This window comes from Cupressus sempervirens, unplaced genomic scaffold, assembly GCF_028749045.1.
Source record: "Cupressus sempervirens isolate cs-2001-9-10 unplaced genomic scaffold, ASM2874904v1 CseChr00s100013_2_01, whole genome shotgun sequence".
Classification (NCBI taxonomy): Eukaryota; Viridiplantae; Streptophyta; class Pinopsida; order Cupressales; family Cupressaceae; genus Cupressus; species Cupressus sempervirens.
This window is the reverse complement of record NW_028322208.1, coordinates 1,845,455-1,867,158: the sequence shown is the minus strand read 5'-3', so window position 1 is coordinate 1,867,158 and position 21,704 is coordinate 1,845,455. Positions and strand designations below refer to the sequence as shown.

The window sequence follows — 21,704 nt, the reverse complement described above, 5'->3', positions numbered from 1 at the left end:
GAAATGATCTGGTTAATACTACCACATCGGTTCTTTCTGACACTCAAGCCAGATTTATGTGGATCCGATTTGGTGGCACCAGTCATTGTCAGATAGATATCTTCATTGTTTTTTGTTAATATATTTTGACTTCCTTACCTTATGTCATTCATAGTTTTGAGGATGGGAACCCTCTTACAGACCTATTCGAGAGCATCTCCAAGTTTGGGGCTATGGGTGACATCATCATCTTAGGAGATTTTAATGCACAGACTAAAGATCTCTAGACCCCCCAGTATGACTGTGGGTCCAACTTGATTTGTACTACTAAGAGGGATCCTACTAGTATGGGGCTTCAATGTTTGTTCAAGGATCACAGTGGACCTTTAACTTGCTATGGTCACCACCTTCTCCAGCTCTGTGAGTCCGTTGATCTGGTGATACTGAATGGCCTCTCTTGCTTCTCGACTTCTGAGATTTTTACGTTTTGGCCTCATATTGGGGGTGCAAGTGTGGTTGATTATATCTTCATTATTACTTATTTCCTCCCCTCCATCCAAAACTTTACTATCTCCAGTCTTCCCCTGGTAGATCATGCCTTGCTTAGCCTTTCGGTTCGTGTTTCTTCCCACCCTTTACTACCCATCTCTAGTCATCCTACCCAGATCCACCCCCTTACCCAAATTTGTTTTAAGGATGGTGATCATGACCTCTTCATTTTCCATTTGAGAAGATTCCTCTACCCCGCTAGCTTCACAAATCACAGTCAGGTGTCCACCATGCTTCATTCACTAGCTATCACAATTTGAGAGTTGGCTTTCCTCCCTATCCCTCGCCGCTCCATTCCTAACACTCCCAAATCTGTTCGACGGAATACTTGTCCCATGAACGAGTGGTTTGATGATGCCTGTAAAACTTTCCACCACTCCTTACACTTGGGTTTTGATACTCATTCCCCCACTTTCTTTGTCATAAGAAATAATTATTTATTGCTTCACAAGTCAGATCCCTCCATGACACGCTTATTTAGTATCCTAAGTTGTTTTGGCACATCATGTTCCCTTGGCGTAGCCAACCCCAGTCCACCCCTGACCTTCACCTCCTTGCCTCTCATGTCTCCACATTGTATAATATCTCGAGACAGCTCACTCCCCTTCCCAACCCACTCCTCCATTGTCTCTTATTCTTCACCTCTAGTATTTACGACGTCATCGGACTTATGAGATGCAGCATGGCAGTTGATGAGGAGGGTCTTCAGGATGATCTCTTCAAGCTCGACACCATGATCCTAGGCCCTTATCTCTCTACACTCTTTAATATAGTGGTTTGTTTTGGTTTTCTAGACTCTTGGTCGAGACACGTTATTCACCTGATCCATAAGCCCTGGCTGACCTCTAATCCCAAAAACTATAGGACCATCATGATTGGGCATACATTTGCCAAACTTTATGCTACAACATTGAATACTATTTTATCTAGTGAGCTCGATGGGAGGAATTGCAAGGCTAAGGGTCAAGCAAGATTCAGGGAAAACTAGTAGACCATGGATCATATCTTTACACTATAGGCTATTATTGAGGAGGCACGACACCAATCAAAGAAAGACTATTGTTGTTTTGTGGATTTTTGTAAGGCTTTTGATTCCATCCCCAGAGCGGTCCTTTTCAGTGACTAAGAGATATTGGTATTTTTGAGATCTTATTGACGGATATCATGAGGTTATATGAGACAGTGATTGGTAGACTCAGGACCAAAGAGGGCCTCTCCGGCCCTATCCAAAGCACCATTGGGGTGAAGCAAGGCTGCCCTCTCTCGCCCACCTTGTTTTGGATCTACATTGATGAGCTCGAGGATTTTCTCAGTGACTCCTCATTTCCAGGTGATGGTTGTCATCTACACTAGGTATTGATCTCCATCCTTCTCTTTGCTGATGATGTGGTTCTTCTTGCTTCTTCTCATGAGGATCTTCAGAGGATTTTGGATAGATTTGCATCTTTTTGTGACATGAGACAGTGGGTCGTGAACCTTGAGAAGACTTGTGTTATGGTCTTCAATGGTTTGAAGACCTCGCATCTTCATTTTCACTTCTAGGGTCGAGAAGTTGAGATTACATCATCTTACACATACCTTGGGGTTAATTTTTTTGGATCTCGCTTCAGCTTGAAATTAGCCATTTAGCCTCGGATCAATAAATGGTTGGGTTCCCTTGCCATGCTCGAGAGAGTGCTTTAGACACCACTTTCAGGATACATCATCTAAGCTATCCCTCTTGGATTCCTTAGTAAGACCCACAATGCTCTATGGTTTGGTGGTTTGGGTTCCTTCCCTTTTAAACTTGGATTGGGCCATGATCGAGCATACCCAGACTCTACTCCTCCATTGGATTATCAGATGTCATAGATCTACCCCCCATAGTATTATTGTAACATCTAGTTTTCTAGGGTCAAAATTAACATCTAACATACTCAAAGAATACAATTATTACTTCATTTCATAGGAAGATAGTTATATCATTCATGTTCATGTGAATAAGATTGAAATCAACTAGGGATGCTTCTGCATAATGAAATCATCAAACTCATATAAATCAGTGTAACGTTATCACATAAGAAAAATAGTTATTCTTCTTATAAACTATGACAAACTTCAAATAATTACTATTATCGTATAACCTCAAAAAGATTACGACAATCTTGGTAATGGAAAATAACAATCTATTGTTCAATATGAGTTTTATTTCCACTTGCTAATGCTAAAAGAAAACATGTTCAGAACTATTGACTCACGGGTTATATTATGCATTCATAACATCAAAGAAAGTGTAATGGTTACATGAGTTTAACAAAAAAATCTTACGTGGCTCTCTGTCACCAAATACTAAGATAAGCCTGCATTTGAATAAATCCGCCGACCCTGCTTTGCAATCTGCAGTAGATGATAATGGTTCGAATTAAAACAGGAAATGATGTGAACAAGACTCGGTCACTACAATGATGGTTAACAGGGAACTCAATTGCTAAGGGTTTAGAGAAGCCGAAAGAGAGTGAAAGAAAGAATGTATATCGATAGATGACTAGAGAAATTCATAAAGAAACAAACTTGATCACGGTGTATTCGACCTTGGCAAATAAAAAGAGCAAGAACTACAGGTGCCTTACGTGACTCCTTAAGTGATAGTGGATAGCTTGCATCTTGAATGAATTCCTTGCTTTCAATACTCAATCTGCGGCAAGTGATAAGAAGGTTTTAGGCAATACAAATTCAAGTTACTAAGCTAGCGTTCTAGAATGACCTACAGTTATGGTTTAAAGGACTGAAAAGAAAATGAATGCATGCCTAAAATGATTACGGGGTGTCTATAAAATAATCCAAGTCTGACTCTACGGCTTCCAACCATTACAAGAAACCATTCGAATATTCTTAGATCGACTTAAAGAATTAAAAAAAAAGGAGGAAAAGAAAGAAAGAAAGAAGATGAAAGGTTTTTTAAGTTACTATAATTATTAAAATCTAATATGAACAAGCAACATCACTTCATTAATTATTAAATTATAATGGTGCTAAGTCATTTTATATTTAAATGTACGTTATAAACAATTATTAAAAACAATATAACAAAAGATAAATTAAAATCTTTTAAGATACGTTTTATATTTTAACTCAATTATTTTAGTTAAATTATTTATTTAAATAATTCATGCAGTTCCACAAATGTATCATGTTTCAAATCACTAAGTCCTCTACCTATCTACCCAGTGATGGTGATGCCCTACCTAATTCTTTTCGGACAATGCTTCCACCCCTTCGACATTCTCTTTGCCAGGAATTTCTCTGTAATTAAATTATAAATTATATAATCATAATAGTTAACCTTTCATCTTAATTCCATGAATTCACGATTAACGATCAACTAACATGTCATCTTCACTTGAAATCATAACGACCAACCATCTTACCATTTTGCCAAATTATATCAAATTAAATTGCCAACTGACTTCATGTGAACCTCAACGGCTATATTTCAAGCTAGGTCAAAAATTGGGATGTAATAATTCTTTTGGCTGAATTTGGAGCTCACCCATTCAAGCTTGCAGCCATTTTTGACCCGATCTGGTTTCTCCACCGTCTTCGTGGTTTTGCAGACTCAGTTGAAGGCCAACACAGATACCCTTACTTCGCCTACTGCTCCTCAGTTGCTATTGTAGACTCTGATCTAGCTACTAGAGCCCACTGTCGGTATGCTCAGGTTACCATCCTGCTGCTAGTTGGGATCGACATCGACCGTCTCCCTCCATACCAATTCTCATTAGACGCTCTTGCTTATCTACTCCCCTCTCCGCAGGCGCTAAATGGGCATGTCAGACTTGACATTTACAGGCAGTATATCATACGGACCTAGGTGGATCCTCCAGGGGGACTACGTTCGAGGATGGCTTTCTATGCTGAGCACTTCTTAGATATTTGAGATGGGATTATTGTTCACCCTGAGTACTTACACAAATATTGGACACATGCCCTGTGTATCCCTCTTGGCTCCTTCAGGGTGGGCTCACACAAACTCCAAATCTAGGTCAATCACCATATTGCTAAAGAGGATCCGGTGGGCACACTTTGTACCTTAGTTGAGGCAGAATCTGAGACTCATTTTCTTTTCAAATGCCCCATATACTACAAGATTAGAGGGAGATTTTACTGTCTGTTTAGAGATTGTAGATCCCTCTCAATTTTTTTCAGGGGCATTGCGCTCTATCTCTGTGAGTCCTTGCAACTTCGTGATTATACTTTATAGCTTTCATTTCCTAGGAATCAAGCCCAGACACCACTTATTATGACCTTCTTCTCGCCCTTAACTTTGATTCGAGGTGTGAAGCGTCTGTATAGTTTCCTTAATACTAGTCATTCCAGATCTTTTAGACCCTATAGGGGACCTCTTTGCCAACGACACTCCTCTCGTAGCACTTAGCTTCATCACAAGGCCTCTGGTAGCTGTATTGATCAGTCATTGTTGGACATTTTCCCTGCGATGACAGATACCTAATCTTTTGTGATGTCTCCTGCTTTCTTCTTTTGTTGTACTTGTTCTTTTGTGGACATTATTTGGTGCTCCATTTGTCTGCTATTTTCTTGGTGTAAGCTTCCAGTCCCATAGACCCTTGTTGTGGTCTTTTGTTGGACATTAATAATATTATCTTATCTTATCTTGTCTGCTCCTTTTCGCACTTCGCACTTCATACAATGATCACAACACATTACAAACAAGGAAAACATCTTTCCTTTATACCATATCTTCAGAATAATTCCTTGAGTCAGCTTGGAGGCTTTCCTAATTAATTATAATAAGATAATTAATTAATTAGCCGATAGGATTTTCCTATGAGGTTTCTTGCAACTTGAAGTTGCCTCACACCAATAAACTAGCTTGTTTTTCGATAAACCAACTTGTTTCCCGATCATGGTTTTCGAGTTGGATTGAAGTGATGTGATGGCGACTTGATTTAAAATTTACGATATGATTGTGTTAGTGAACAGATTGTCCTTTGAAGAAATACATGCAAATATGACCCTGAATGCCCAAGTGAAAGAACAAACTAACACCAACAGTTGGAGAGGTTATCATGGGATTAATAACCTTCTTCTGAATTTTATCGGGTACAGCTCCTCGTACAAGATGTTCAATGAATTAAATGTGGGTGCTTTTACCAGAAAGCATGAAAGGATATCAAACATCTATCCATAAACACAGCATAGACGCGTAAACTTATACTACTGTATAAAAAGAAAACAAAGAACAGCAGGTGACACAAAGTTCATTTGCTGAACATTGCGTTGTGTAATGAAAATGAAAATATGTTTTCTATTGTCTTGAGAGAGATAAAAACTAGAGCCTTTAAAGGTATCTAAACAGATAATGTGACAAGAAAACAACGGTATTGAAATGTAACTCAGAGAAAACTGAAAATGACTCAAAGTTCATTACCAGTGCAAGGAAAATACACCATAATCAAAGTTCCGATATTATTGACCTCCAGTCTCCCTTCCCTGACTGTAAAAGATTCACAAAGTACCTTCTACACATTACAATCAAATCATTATTTCAATAAAGACAGAATCTCCCATCACCATGTTACATCAACTATCAAAATCCTAACTCTATCTCAAACACCCAGTTTTGAAAAAGAAAAGAAGGAAAAAGCCCATGCTCTGCCTCTCACAACCTCTCAAGAAAAATAGAACAGTTTTGCAAGATCTCCTCCCTGCCTGAAGCTCAAAGTCTACAATCTGGAAGAAACCAGAATGGAACCCCTTTGATCATTCTGCCACTAACTTCCTTTATCTTTTCCTGTGGTCGGCTCTTTTCTCTGTTTTTCGTAACTGATTCTTGAAAATCTTTATTAATTAAAATCATTCCCGTGGAAACTTTTCAATTTTTTTCCTCGTTGGTTCTCCTTGATAAATTTTATCAAAGTTTATGTTTTTCCCACCATTCTGATTGTTCTTCAACTTTAATTCAGTAAGATTAAATCATCTTCAGTTAAAATTGATTCTTGAAATTTCCCCTTTTTACCATCAGGTTTTCATCGGCCTTTAAATATCATTCTTACTAATGGTGATATAACATTTATTAAAACATTATAATGTAATTTGCTTCCTTCCAAGATTCTATCCACGGCACCTGTCATCATGCATCAAATTCTTTATGTAACAGCGGTGGCTTTCCCAATTCATCAAAATAAAAATTTATTGTTTATCAAAATCTCCATCTTTGTGCAATTTCACATTTTTGCAAGTGAGGCGATGTCAATACTCCACGTAATAAAGCTAGCATATTATTTCCAAGATACTAAAATGAACCAGGCTGCAACCTCTGTGTAAACTTGGAAATCAATGGCAGACTTTATTGCACCAGAACTGAATATATATATACTGGGATAATACTTGTGCAGATGGATGCTTAGCCACGCGAGAAAATGTTTCCACTATCCAAGGATCAGAACCACCCTGAAACAAACTGGACTTGCCTCCTATACCCATAGCTTCCACATCAACAACAGTTATAATCGTGGAATTCCATGGATACTGTGTAATAAAGTTGTGTGCCCCACCTAAACCTTCTTCTTCACTAGTAATGAACTATATATATATATATATATAACAGAATGTTTAAACTCGTGAGCCCAATGTGAAAGTCCTCGAGCAAGCTTTAACATCACAGCTAGACAAGAGCAACAGTCTCCTACACCCTCCCTTTGCTGCTAAGGAAGCTTCTCTCTCACGGAACTGAGCCTCTATGAGTATCGCTTCAACACAACTTATATTGCGCCTACCAAGGATAATTCAGATGCTCCATACAACGAATCATTAGTTTTATCAAACCATTATAATGCGGCTTCAATGTGAATATTCTTTCTCAAAATGTCTCCATCATTCGCAACTTTTTTTAGATGACCAAAGTGTTGTCTTTCCTCTCTCTTGGTGTGTTTACTGTTCTTTATTCCTCTGTACACGCATATTCCCAAGTTTGGGAAAGTCGCACTAAGTATTTTACACATGCATTCATTCTTGGGTTCCGACCACACAACCTTATGTAATGTTATAGTTGTTTGATTTGTTCTCGATTCGTGACTATAATATATTGTGCTTTGTGAAACTAATAGGAGATTATCAGGTTTGCATGAAGTGCAAGGCGCATTTCTAGGAAACAATTGAACAAATATTTGAATGATGGGCGTAGCAGACAGCAGTTTCTATTAATGTGCATTCCAAAATCAGGTGCCAACTCATGGATGCTCTCATGTTTCAAGATGAGAGAATGTTGTATATACTTCAAAACCCGAGCCCATATACATAATCTGCACAAACACATCTTTGACTAGCCATCCAACCATTTTGTCTACTCTGTTTCCTTTTTACATTTTCAGTCTGATGGAGGATGAGGCTCAGGTGCTTTGGAGAACATCTTGACTCATATTCACACAAATATGTCGCTACCTTATTCAAGCTCGGTTTCCTTGCTCCTGAATGAGAGACCAACCCTCTCTTTATTGAGCTCGAGCATAAGCTATATTCATGTACATTTGATTATCTCAGATCATGCAGCTTTCACAGCCTGACCTCTCATTGCCTCATTTGTGCTTCATTGACGAATTCATTGTAACAAGAAGCCTTTCAGTATGTCAAATTATATGGTCTCCATAACAAGTATAGCTCATTATGAACTTCAAATGCCCATCCTTATTGCCTTTAATAACATGTAACTCTGGGCATCAGCCATGGAATTCTGAATACGTGGGGCCCTAAACTGCATCTTTGCCTTTATGAATCCATCAAAAGATTTTGCACATTTTTAAAAACAATCATCTGAACACACCTTGAACCTTGAAGCTTTGATCTTTGAATATTGTGGACTTAATAAACTCTTGAAGTATGAACTCGAATCTGTGACTTCAAACAAATTAAACCATTCTGAATCAATGAAAATAACTCTGAAGATCCACTATGATGGTATTTTATTCTTTGGCCGAGGAACTTCTCCAAACTATGATCTCTGAACTTCTGCACTGAATCATTAAACTTAACAATTTTGAGCCTGGACCTGAACCAGCACGTTGAACCAATGAACTAACTTGGATCTCTGAACCATCGAACCACTTTGAACTATTTCGAACTTCAGTTCGAAGTGGTTCAAAAACATGAATTACAAGTTTTTAAATTGTGACCATATCGAGCACTAACAGATTGCAATGTCAGAAGCATTTGTCAATCATTTTCAATTTTAGCTGATTGCTTTTACTTGTCGCCTACGGAAGTCCAAAATTTTGCAGGTTATATTGTCCATCCCCATAATAAACTGTCTGTCATGAGATCTGGTAAACCGCTCGGGATTGGCAGCCAATTGTGAGGCCTGCAAAAATTTAACTAGATAATGCCTTATTAATGGCATGAAGTGATGTGCCCAATCCCTTCTCTTCTTCCATCAAGTCAATCTATTCAAATAACATCTCTGTCATGGCGTGTAGATGACACTGCTTTCCTCCTATCATTTTCCTTTATCCAATCGTTATTCAAGAAAGAAACAATTTTGTGTTTCTTGAAAGATATTTATTACAAAAATGGGAAGTAAATTGAAATGGGGTGTGTAAGAATCTCTTTCCATGAATCTCCATCATCCACTTGAAGTTGTAGGTGATAAGTAACTAAAATTTTGGGAAATTTTGGCTCTTGCATTGTTTCTCTCCACTTCGGTCTACGGGGGTTTTGCGGTCCTCGGCTATCTAGCATTTGGAGAAGACATCAGGGAAATCATTACTCTGAACCTGGGGAAGAATTTGATGAGAGATCTGGTTCAGCTGGTGCTCTTTCTCGACTTGTTCTTCACCTTTCTCTTGGTGAATCCTGTGCATGAGGTGGTGGACATAAATTCAGTGGAATGTAATACTCTTTAATGTTGAGGTCTCTTTGTATTCATCTAACTACCATTGTGGTTGTTTTTGTGAAAAATTTTGCATATTTTTTTGTCCCTGATGGGCAGTAGTGTGTGCAGTGCTTTGGGTTTTGTATTGTTTGCATCTTTTCACTTGATCTCTTGTAGGAGGGAAGGCTCATGGCTCTATGTGCTTGCTAAAGTTGTGATTCTAATCATCTATATTGGTGTTGCATTTTCAATCATGGGGATCCTCTTGTCCACCAAAAAGATCTTCTTTTCCTCTACTTCTCACTGTTGATACTGTCATTATTCATTAGGATGGCCACCATGTATTCTCATGCAATCAACCCATGCTTATCCAAGCTTGAAAGAAAAAATGTGCAGAAATAGCATGTGCAACCCTTGAAACCACAAAATATCTGTGAAAAACACCAACACTTATGCCATAAAAATAATGTAACCCTTGTTGCATTTGAGCAACACAATTTGTGGCACCAATTACAACTCTTTGAAGTTGTCATTTTCTGTTGAGAAACAAGTATGTTATTATACATGGAGAAGTATTATCCAATGTGTGAGATATATAATACAAGACATATGAATAGAAATTGGTTATCATATCAGACCATGTTACATTTTCAAGAAAAGATTTAGTATCATCTCTAGGTCAAAATGGATGGACGATCATACCTCAGTAGAAGTTGGATCTGTTGCTAAGATTACACAAAGCCCTCCAAGATCCACTTAAGGGCCCTTTGAAGGAAATTTTACTAGGTAAATATAGATAGTTGTCGAACAATTTAATGCTAAGAAAAGGCTTTGTAGAGCAATGGATTTGAAGCATCTATAGAAATGTCATTCATAAAATGTCCAGTAGAATAACCAATTGTGATCCATTCTCTTAGCATCCTGTACAACAATTCGCTAAACAAGTAGAATTAAACCATTTTGATCGATAAGTCAGGGGATTTGGTTAAGAATATAATTGTTTCTTGAAATTCCTTTCATCCACCTACAAAAACCAGAATTTCTACCACCAAATATCCCCACTCTCACAAAAATGTATGCACATTTCATACGCCTACCTAAGAGTTTATGGTACCAAATTTATTAATTGAAATAACTTAAAATTACAATGAAATCGATTTGAAGGCAAACAAGAAGGCGTTTCACCCACAATTACAAACTCATATGTACCTACTACAGATGAGAGGACGATCATGGTGTGATTTCCTCTCCTCTCTGTCTGTCGACGACACTCAAGTAAATATTTTAATGGAGGTTTGAACATTCATGTCCTATCCACTGCATTTATATATTCACACATGAAAGGAACTAGGCAGCAAAATTAAATTTAAAATTTCAAGTTTTGGAGTTCTTTATAATCCATATGAATCTCACTTTTTCAGAAAGAGCTTTTGTGTTGTGTACACTATGTATCAAATAGTTTTTCTTCAGTAAACAAGAAAATAGTCTATCAATGTGATCAAAAACTCCAAAGTTGGTCACTATAGATTGTTGATTTAAGGCCCTGTGGTGATCACAAACTGCAACCTTGAGAACTCTTTTTGTGAACAGAGACTATAAACTTGGGTTTTTTCTCCTACTTAATGTGCTTTTGTCAATGAAAGAGTTAAATAGTGTTGTGGCAATTGAATTTATAGAGGCTTGCATTCAACTGTGGTTGATTTCTCGGATTTGGGTTCGTATAGATCCACATACTTGAAGACTTGCGCGCCCATACAGTAGAATGCATTATGTTTTGACACAACACTTATTTTCCAAACGTTTGTTTGCTCACAGAAGGTCTGGATTTGCATGTTTGTAACGTGTGCAAAAATGGAAGCACAAACAAGGCACAACTAGTGGTTAAAAAATGTTTAACTTTTGGGCCTCAGCATATGACTTTGAAGATGGTAAATTTTGTTCTAGCTGACCCGACAAACTACATTACCATTGAGCCACAAAATTGCCAAAGAACACGTTGACCCACATAATGGTGATGAAAAGACACTCTCCCGTGTCAGCCTCGACATTGGCAAAGTCTAAAGCAGAAATACACCAACTTGGCAACCAATAGCTATAAAGGCAATATTCAATATTTTGAGTAAAGTCGAGTATATTTTATAACCAATATAACAATAATAAAATAAAAACTACCAAATATAAATATTTAAGTTTCTATTAAAATGTTATTGTTTTCTTATTTTTAAATATATTTTATGTTGCCCAAAGTTCAAGGATCTTGCAATATCATTTAAAAAATAATATGATCAAACATCAATGTGAATTTAAAATTAATGTCTAGGTACAATTGATAAGAGTATACAATGGAAAATCCGAAACAATCACACAAGCCATTGAAATAAGTGCTAAAAATTTAAGGCATCTACAATGCTCTTAACATCACATTCTCCGACACAACTGAATGTATTATACAATGGCCACAAGATCCTATGAGATTAATACAAACAAAAAAACACTCTTCCAATAAGCACAAGGTTTTATGAAATCAATGCAAGCAATCTTCAAGGCACCAATTGTTGGAGTTAATGTTCCAACAATAGTCAATAATAATTGTTGCACATGTGGCAAACCTGGTTGAGTTCCTCGCAACATAAGTTTAGTTTAGGTGTGAGTCAAATTGTTTTAGTTTGAATAAGTTCTTATTGTAGGTGTGCAATTCAAAGCAACTCTTGAATTGGGATGTCGTACATTAAATCAAATATTAAAGTTGTATATTGTTGAACCTCCAAAGAGGTTATTCAAGTGTATATTCCTCTATTATATATATATTTGAAATCTTTCTTTTAAATTTACATCTCTTTAATTTGTCTTTTCTATAAATTAAAAAATAAAAATAAAAAACTATCAGCATACCCTTGCACCTCTTTCTAGAGCAAGTGCTAGTTGCAATTACAATAGCATTTTCAACTCACAGTCTATACAAAACTTCACACGTGCGAGACTAGCACTTGTGCACTTGCTAACATCACCAACAAACTATCCTCTTTCACTGGTTGATTGTGCATCTCTTCATTGCATCTTAGATGTAAGAGAGTGAACAAACATCAAGAACTGCTTTTCTAATGCTCTATTTATGTACTGCTCTTAGTAAATTAGGTACAAATTCCATGTCTTTGACTTACATGTTGTGCATTGAACCACATCATCAGGACACTGTACTGAACATGTCCATGACTGCGCATCACTAGACAATCAAAACCTTGTTCGTGCAACTAAAATCTCTCTTTATTACTTTGCTTGTCTTCACAATCTTACTGCTATGCAACATGCCAATATTTTCCAATGCTTAGGATACTCCCCAAAGTAGTATCATCAACATTCATGCTAACATATCTTGTATGTTTTTTAGTCCCATTGATCCTTGTGGTCTCTTGTTGAACATTAATAATTTTTCCTTATCTCTTATCTTATCTAAGGATGAATTTGAATCAGTTTAAGGCCCCTAGAAGTGTCAACTCCTCACTTTGTCATTGTGATGGACCGTTTGAGATCATCACAAAGTTGGGAAGGTCACCTACAAGTTGAATCTTCCTTTGCATCTGTAGGTACATCTAGTGTTTGATGTTTTGCAACACAAATTGCAACATGCAAATCTTGAAGATTTGGCACAAAACATTCCTAAAAGAGGTCCAACGAATGTTCTAGAGAATCCACATCATCACATCAAGGAAGTGTTGGCTATGAGAATTTGGGGCGTTGCAAAGAAAGCAAACAAGGAGTTCGTAGTGGTTTGGGAAGGAGCAGACTACGAAGAGACGATATGGGAGTGTTATGAAATTCTATGGCAAGATGAAGAATGTGTAATGGAGTTCCTCACCAAGGGGAGCTCAACTCAGCATGCTTGAGATGGTATGAAAGATCTTTGTGCACTCTGTGGAAGGCAGGGTGCATCAATGTCGAGGATGTTGCCTATTTTAAGTGGGGGAGAATGTAGTGTCTTCTAAAAGAGACGTTGGTGTAAATATGAGATAGCCTTCAAAACAAGCACAAACATCTCTGAAATGTCTTTGTTGAGCTTGATATGAAGGTGTACTTTAATGACTTGCACACAGATCATGATTGGATGGTTGCCATTAAAGTTAAGGTTTGTTGCTACATAGTTTGATTGGCACAAATCAGAATTAAACAATCCGAGTTGGTTCAAAGAAGCACAAGTGGCAAGTTGATGTTGAGAAACATTGCAACATATGAGGGCATTCTGAACACACATTGGTTCAACCTTGTAGCCACATATCGCCAAGGTGCCTATACAGTTGTCGCCAGTTGGATCGGATCTTCTTAGAGATCTTGAGCGGCTCGAGTTGCCTATATGAGCTCAATGATGCTTGGTATTCAAGCATCATGTGGGAGAGCAAAATGAGCTAGAAGGCAAGCAAGAGTCAAATTGGTTTTGTAATGCATAGCTGGTTTACATTGTAAGTAGATCAAACACATTCTTTGGTAGCCAATGTGACTAAATCTTAAGTCATGGCTTAATACCGATTCTTTGTGGGCATAAGTTTTAACTTGGGTTTTAAGCAATATTGGTAGTAGCCAACTTACATACATGTACGACTCAGTGTAAAGATTGTTATCTAAGATGGAAAAGGATTTGTGGTTGCCCTATATCTAGTGTCCATTTACTTGTTGCATCCTCGAGCTTATGCATTGTTGCTTATAGATCAGTTAAGTCTTTAATTCTATATGCTTGAAATAAACATCTAATAAATACGCTCTAAGGCCGTAGCCTCTATACATAACATAAATCATATATAATTTATTCCTATACAAAAATCTAAGCTTTGGTGGTATAGTATATGTTATTGCTTCATATCCTCTAGATTGTTGTAGAACAGTAACAATATATGGGTTTCAATAGGGTGAAGGCCTAATTATGGTTTGTATTATAGCACATAGGGCTATAGTGTGGTGCCTTAATTTGTCCATGTCTCCTTGCATATCTGACCAACTAATTAGGTTGAATTATAAGGCCTCTAAAATGGCAGCCAAAAGCCTTAGAATTAAGGCACAATCTTAAACTAATACTTGGTTTTTGATTAAGTAAAATGAGTTTTGAAGGGTGCCTAAAACCCTTTACACAAAAAAAATTTCAATAGAGCCCAAAGAAAAGAAATAGACCAGAGGAGAAATAGGTCACCAACCAAAAAAAGTAATCAGAGTGGCCTCACAAATAACACAATTCACTTCTACAACCAAGCTACAACTTCATAAAACCATTTAGGACCCTTTAGTCCCAAAAGAGTGGGATCGAAGAAGCCGATTAGAGAATTGTTGGGATTGTTTGTATTTTTTTTTAAACCTTTGTCCAACCCACCAAAGAAGCCTCCTTCTCCCAACCCAAAGCATCAACATCAAGCCCATCTCGCAAAACATGCAATACCATACTAGAAAGATTACCCACAAGATCCTGACCCACAAAGACAAGGGAAACCACTACATCCATAATCAAACGAACCAAAAGCCTAGTCAAACAAGGAGGAACTACAAGCACCCAAAGCAACCACAAGCGTAGGGAAAACCAAAGGAGTAGAGTCTTAAACTAATACTTGGTTGTGATCCCCTGTCCTTTGACAAAACCCACTAATGAACCATCTTTGTAAGCCCCAACACATTACTATTTGATGTTGAGCTAAATAGATTGAAGGACTTAAGCTCTAATATGTTTTCATGTAGTCGTGATTTTGCCATGATCAAAGCACAATTTTTATGTTTCTTGTCAATTGTTTAATATAAAAGCTTCAAGCCTTCTACATATTATTGACCTTTTCATAAACATGTAACTAAGCCTTAGGATGCACCTCTAATTCTTGGATCTTTTTCCCATTAAGTGCTTTTGAACACAGTTAGGATGCTACTTTTAGACTCCCATACAGAAAGTATAATTAATATAAAAAAAAGACATCAACAATTCCAAAATTTGCAACAGCTAGCAATTTGGCTAGCTTTCAAGAGTTTCACTATGATGCAACAACAATGAATTCACACAAATTCAGATATTATACATTCCTAGAGTTTCTTTTACAAACATTAAGCATTGATCCCGAACAAAAAATAGAGATTGAAAATCCTAACCAAGCAGAACTCGACAAAACCAAGATTTCAAATCTAAAAAGATTCCAAATTCACGCAATTTACATGCCAACAACCAAAATTTTCAAAAACCAAGCACATTCAAAATCAAAACATATTCCAAACATGTGTGATGTCCAAAACCAATATCAGAGCTGTCCAAAAGGCAGTGAGGTGCTTTTATGACAAATCCAACCAACTCTTGCATCTCCTTGAGAAATTTAGTCTTGGATAGAGGGAAAAAAAGAACCTATTATAGCTTTTCAAAGCTAAAAATAGCAGAAACTTCAGGCAGGCAAGCATGAGATTAAGCAGTTTACGGCTAACGTATATCCAAAAAACCGAAGGAAGTAAAAATTCAAACCTGCAAATGCCAGACACAACAGAACAACAGAAAGGGTGTACTTGTACACCTTTAAGCGGCCCCCAAATCACATGGTTATATCCTTGTTACCCGCATGCTTTACATATTTTGAACGAAAATGGAGTATTGTTATCGGATTGTTATCGGAATAGATCTCCTTTTATGAGCGATATGGAGGATATGTAACACGGACTGATAGGTGTCACAGCTGCATGAAGCAAGGAAAACCCTACCCGCCAGCTGCTCCTTTTGATCATCCCATTGCAATGGACGGAACCGGACCTCAGTATATGGAAGCAGTCTGCAACAACCCTAACCCCAATGCCCGTTCCTCAACTGTCGCCTCTTCTCTTGCATTAGATATTGTGAAAGCACTAGTCTGCCCCTGCTTCTGTAACTCCCAATCAACTTCATCAGTTTTAAAACATATATTAGTTGAAATACAAATATTTTAAGGACAAAGAAGCGTTCAGATTGGCTGCATATGGGAAGTTTAATAACTAATTAACCAGAGCCCTAGGCAAAAGTTTCCTGCAGCGGAAGGAACTAATAATAATAGAAAATAATTGGCCATAACTTCCTCTGGTCACTAATTTTGTTCTTATGATCTGTAGTTCGTTGTGTTCAATGCACCAAATATTAAATCCATTGTCTACATTCAGTATCCTAATCTTTAAAGCATTGCGGCTTTCATCTCAAGGCGCACTCAGATTTTCCTTCTAAAAGGATTTCTGAAATATAAACTACTCTGTCAGAAGTTGACGACATTTGGGAGTTTTCCCGAGTGAAAATGGCATTACAAAGAGTATACGAGTATTCCTTCGCCCTAACGATTATAATGGAAGATTCTTCAAAATTTTCATTTGGTATTTTCACGAGTTTCTTACACATTAATCTCTAAGCCAATTCATTTGCCAAAAAACATCCACCTCATAGAGTACTTTGCAAATTATCTTTCCCTTCAATATACACAGCGTAGCACAAGTCTCTGTTTATCATTGTCAGCAGCTTATAAATTACAACTGCACAAATCTAAGTATATCATTGTTAGCAGCTTCTAAATTACAACTGTACAACTCTAAGTAAAATGATTAGTGAATTATGGATCCAAAGACCAAAAATATCTTAATACATCTCTTATTCTAGGTGAACCGAACGACTTCAACCATATTCCAAACGCATACATAATTTAATTCCAGCAACGTGAAAGATGAAGAGAACCGATCCACTCTCCACTGAAATGCAGAAGTGTCAAATAAAAAATCCCCATGCAAATCAAGGTCCAACATTAAGAGCCACCTCAAATTCCAAAATGAAAATCCCCGGCACAAAAGCAAATGCTAATCTCATCTACCATATACTTAATCCACTTTTTGCTAGATCGCACTCCATTGGCAAAGCTTTCGTAAACCCACATATGAGGGCATTACTTTGAAGAAATTCCTTCAAGTACAAAAGTTCCTTCAAGTGGTTTTCATCACTTCACGTGCATAAGATTATAACGGTTGCCAACATCTTCTCTAATTCTCCATTTCACCTTGCCTTACACGCAAAGCTTGTCCTCTCATGTTCAAGTTATTTTATTCTTCAGGTATCTTAAAGATGTTCTGGAAACACCCTTCAACCCCCTTCCACCAAGGAGGAAGGGTCCACACTAAGGAATATTTCTTGCTGCAATGGGAGATGAGATGTTCTACTGTTTATAATTGACCATCTTCTGAAACAGTAGAACATCATACTATTTTCAACTGCTTTTAGACACAGCCTACCAAAACCACTAAAGAATCGCCCAACACCACAATGCAAAAGAGAAAATCTTCATTTGAGCGTGGCTTCATGCATAGAAAATCCTTATGAGAAAAATAGGGACCAACCCTGAGGAACAACTCGAATTCCAAGATGAAAAATCTCCCTCCTCCTAGAACAAGAACAAACGATAATCTCATCTGCCAAATACGTCTTCCACTATTTGGAGATTCAGTTATTCTCTCCGTTTCGGTCAAGTTTTCGTAAATCTACATATGAAGTCATTGCTTTGAAAAACTTCTGCATCTGAAAATATTAGATTTCCAGTCATTAATGTTTTATGTAGAGTTTCTGTTTCACCAAAACTTATACATTAATCCTCTAAACTCAACACAAATTCCTCTAAGCTGCTTATGAAATACCCAACATTGGGATCCCACTGCTCTATTTCTTAGGTGAAAAAGGTCTGGTGAGAAATTTTTTTGGAGGGCTGGAGGATAATTTGGAATCTTTTCCTCCAAAATAGAAGCTCCTCCTTTTTAAGCCACTGAATTTTTAGGCCGGGGTCTCATGGGCACCCGCTTGCTTAAAAATAGAGCGGGTGCTGCTGAGCTTTTTTAGAAACATTTAAAGGGGAGCGGTCTCATGGGCATGGCATTACATATAAATCTGCTTTAAAAAATTAGCTCCTAAATTGAAGGAAATATTAAAATTATAAACTGTTGTTTTTAGAATTTTGGCAGGATGATTTCAATTTGGAAGGAAAATAAAGGGCAAGTTCTTGCCAAGTGGCAGAATTCTTCCCTAAACAGTAGAGGCTATTTCCAGCCTCCCCTCCTTTGCATCCACTCAACTAAAAAGTAGGGGCTCCTAGTTAATAGGAAAAGATTCCAAATTAAGCTTGAGCCCCCCAAAAAATATTATCATGGAACCTCTAGCTCCTTAAATATAGAACCTCCTTAAATATAGAACCTGAGCCCCCCCTCATGGGACCTCAGGGTTAGCCACATGTCAACAATTTATAAAAAATTTCCCCACTAAAAATAAATTTTCAGAAACAATTTTTAAAAAAATAAAAAATTAATCATTACACATTGCTTAAATTGAGAAACTAAAACTGTAAGAATGAAATACAATTAAAACTTCACAAGACCCTGCCATTCCTAAAACTTCCCAAGACCCTGCCATTCCTAAAAAATCTCATGACTTGGCTCTCTATTTCTAAGGAAGCCCCGCCCATAAGACTCCAGCCTGAGAGCATACTTCCAAACGATTCCAAAACACGTGCAAATGGTAACCTTCCATCCATCCGACAGCACGGTATCATTCGTCGAAACTGGCTCATTGATCATTGAGGTTCGAGGATGGCATAATCTGACTAGAAAGGCATTCACATTGAAAAGCTAGATCACAAAAAAAAGGACAAGCTGCATACCGTCTCGGGGCACAAAAAAAGAATACTCTGCCATGGAAGATAAACACCACCACATTCAAAGATAACACCCTTCCATCCTATCATAAAGTTTGCTAACATTGCAAACCAATCTGCGGACATATAAAGCCTCAGTGTAGTCAATTTAATGAAATAATTCCAAATTCATATTCAAATACTACAAACATTACTACAACAAAAAATTGAGTGTCCACACCGCAGCTAACATTAATACCAGATTCGTTCTTTACGGCATACGATTTTCTAAAATAGATCCTCAAAAAATAGCAATAAGGGGATTAAATATAAACCAGAACGCATTTTAGAATGAACTATTTGACAGACCCACTGAATGCAAATAACTTGAGAAGAAAGCCGCTGCATCATGGGAATGTGTAACTGAAACCAATTATACAATAAGCCTAGGTGCATCTTAATACAGGACAATACGACACTCATGACTCTCTATAGTTCTTTGCAAATCCAACATTTTTATCTTTTAATGTTACAAGAAACTTGACATTTACTAGTTAAATTTGAGGGGAAAAAAAAAGCGAAAACCCAATCGATGAAATTAATCTATAAAACTCTAGCTTTAAAGTGTACTCAAAAGATCCAATTGAGATTAAAAAGAACACTCAATCGATGAAATTAAATTTTAAAAACGGTTGTTTCAAAGCCCATTCAATAGATCTAATTGAAATAAATAAGCATAAAAAATAGCCTGCGTTCATCAGGTTCCAGAGCACGCAAAGGCATGCTCAGAGTCATGGAAGATAAGAACACAGCCAGCAAATACGCAGGCTTCTATATAATCATATAAAATGTCATCATCGCATGCCCATCTGCAGAAATCATAGACCTGACAGCGTAAATCAATACCTTTTACTTAATGTGATCCAGTTTTCTAATACCGTATTCTAACAAGCAAACTTTAAGGAAAAAGACAACGAATAGATTATAGAACAGAATATCTATGAAAATCCTAACTATATACAAGAAAACAAACCCTAAAGACAACATCTTCTGTGACGCTTAAGATTAAACTCCCCAAATGAGCATTTCTAATATAACGAAACACTTCAACAGAGAAATGGCTAGTAAGGATTATTAATAAGAAAATGAATCTGGTTAAAAAATTGCCATGCTCGCCTGGCATATCGTACACTAATAGCTCAACTATTTCTAGATAAAGCATTAAGAATGCGTCACTGGCATTCCTAATAGAGTGCTACTGAGAATGCATCAGCTGAATAAAATGACAACATGGAGGCCCTATAATGAGGGTTTCTGATCTTCCTATTTATGAACATCATTTGCATATCTCGAAAGAGTTTGAAAGAACAGACAACAGAAAGAAAAAAATGCATACAACCATGTAAAGCAAATGAGTCCGGATTTACCCTAGAAGGCCATCAATGGGATTTCAGCGACCGAAAACAATTGCTTCACGATAATTTAAAAACTTCGTCTACAAAACTAGGGTTTCTTAGATCAAAACCATAAACATTCTTGTTTTATCGTTTTTATTCTTCCGCCTCCAAACCCTAACCGGGGCTTTTATGATTGTTGGCGTTTTAATTGGGAAAAGAATCTCAATATGGGTATTAATATATTTAGCTTAGTTTAGGAGAGTAATTAAAAAATAGAAGTAATTTTGTAAATGATAAATGATACTAGAGAATAATAATAATAATTGATTTGGGTTTTTGTGTAGTTTGGAATTTTTTTTTTTAATAAATTGTGTTTAATAATTCAATTTTAGGTTATGTAATCATATTTACAAATGTAATATTTTAGAAAATTGTTGGGTGACTTCGTTTTATGTTGTCAAATGATTAGTCTTTATGTAAATTCAATATCTTATTCATAAGCTTGACCTTTTCTACATATTTGATATATCTTGGGCTCGATATTGATGTCAAAATGTTACAATATCAAGAGAGAATCAAATAGCCTACGCCCATTATGATTTAGTTAATGTCGAAAAGGGTTAAATATTTAAGAAGATGAGGACTTTTCTTATTCAAAGATTAGTGCCTCCTAATAGAAGAGATTGGTGACACTTGCTAAGTTGGTGCTTAGTAGTAGGGATTGGAATCTCCAATGAGTTGGCACTTAGAAAGATTTGTAAGAGTTTTATTTCGTAGCTAGATTTGGATAGTAGATCCTGTTGGCATAATTGATTTGGCAATGAAGAAAGGGGGAGATTGTAAAATAGTGATATGTTTGTTGGTACAACTATTGAGGAAATATCATAAGGAGATTGTTGGCTATTGTTTATGATGGTTTGATAAAGATTGGAACATAATTTGATATTAGGTGAATTCCTTATATTGTTGTCATTGATGTCAACTATTTGAATAATTGTTTTAAGATGTTAACACATATTCATTAGCGCAAAGAATGAGTTGCAGTGAGAATTAAGTTTTGTTATCATACAAGAAGGTCAAGTATTGTGTCTTGATGCTAAGTCTATGATAGCACATATTTATGTGAAGAATTCAGTAAATTATGAATGATGGAATTAATATAGGTACAACTGACAATCAATAATGTATAGTTAAATGATTTGAATGTTTCTTCAAATATGTAAGCAATTAGTTGGATTGATCGTTAGATATGATAACCATAAAAGGATTAGAGGTAAGGGTATTCTGGAG

General features: G+C 36.7%; 1 long non-coding RNA gene across 1 annotated transcript; it reads right to left on the bottom strand.

The window, feature by feature from the left end:
- Window positions 1-5,928: 5,928 nt before the first annotated feature.
- On the bottom strand, window positions 5,929-20,616 carry LOC149527814 (uncharacterized). The gene is made up of 2 exons (XR_016359637.1): window positions 20,445-20,616; window positions 5,929-19,154 (listed from the first exon to the last, which is right to left on the bottom strand). It is a non-coding gene; the product is annotated as an uncharacterized LOC149527814 (long non-coding RNA).
- Window positions 20,617-21,704: the final 1,088 nt, after the last annotated feature.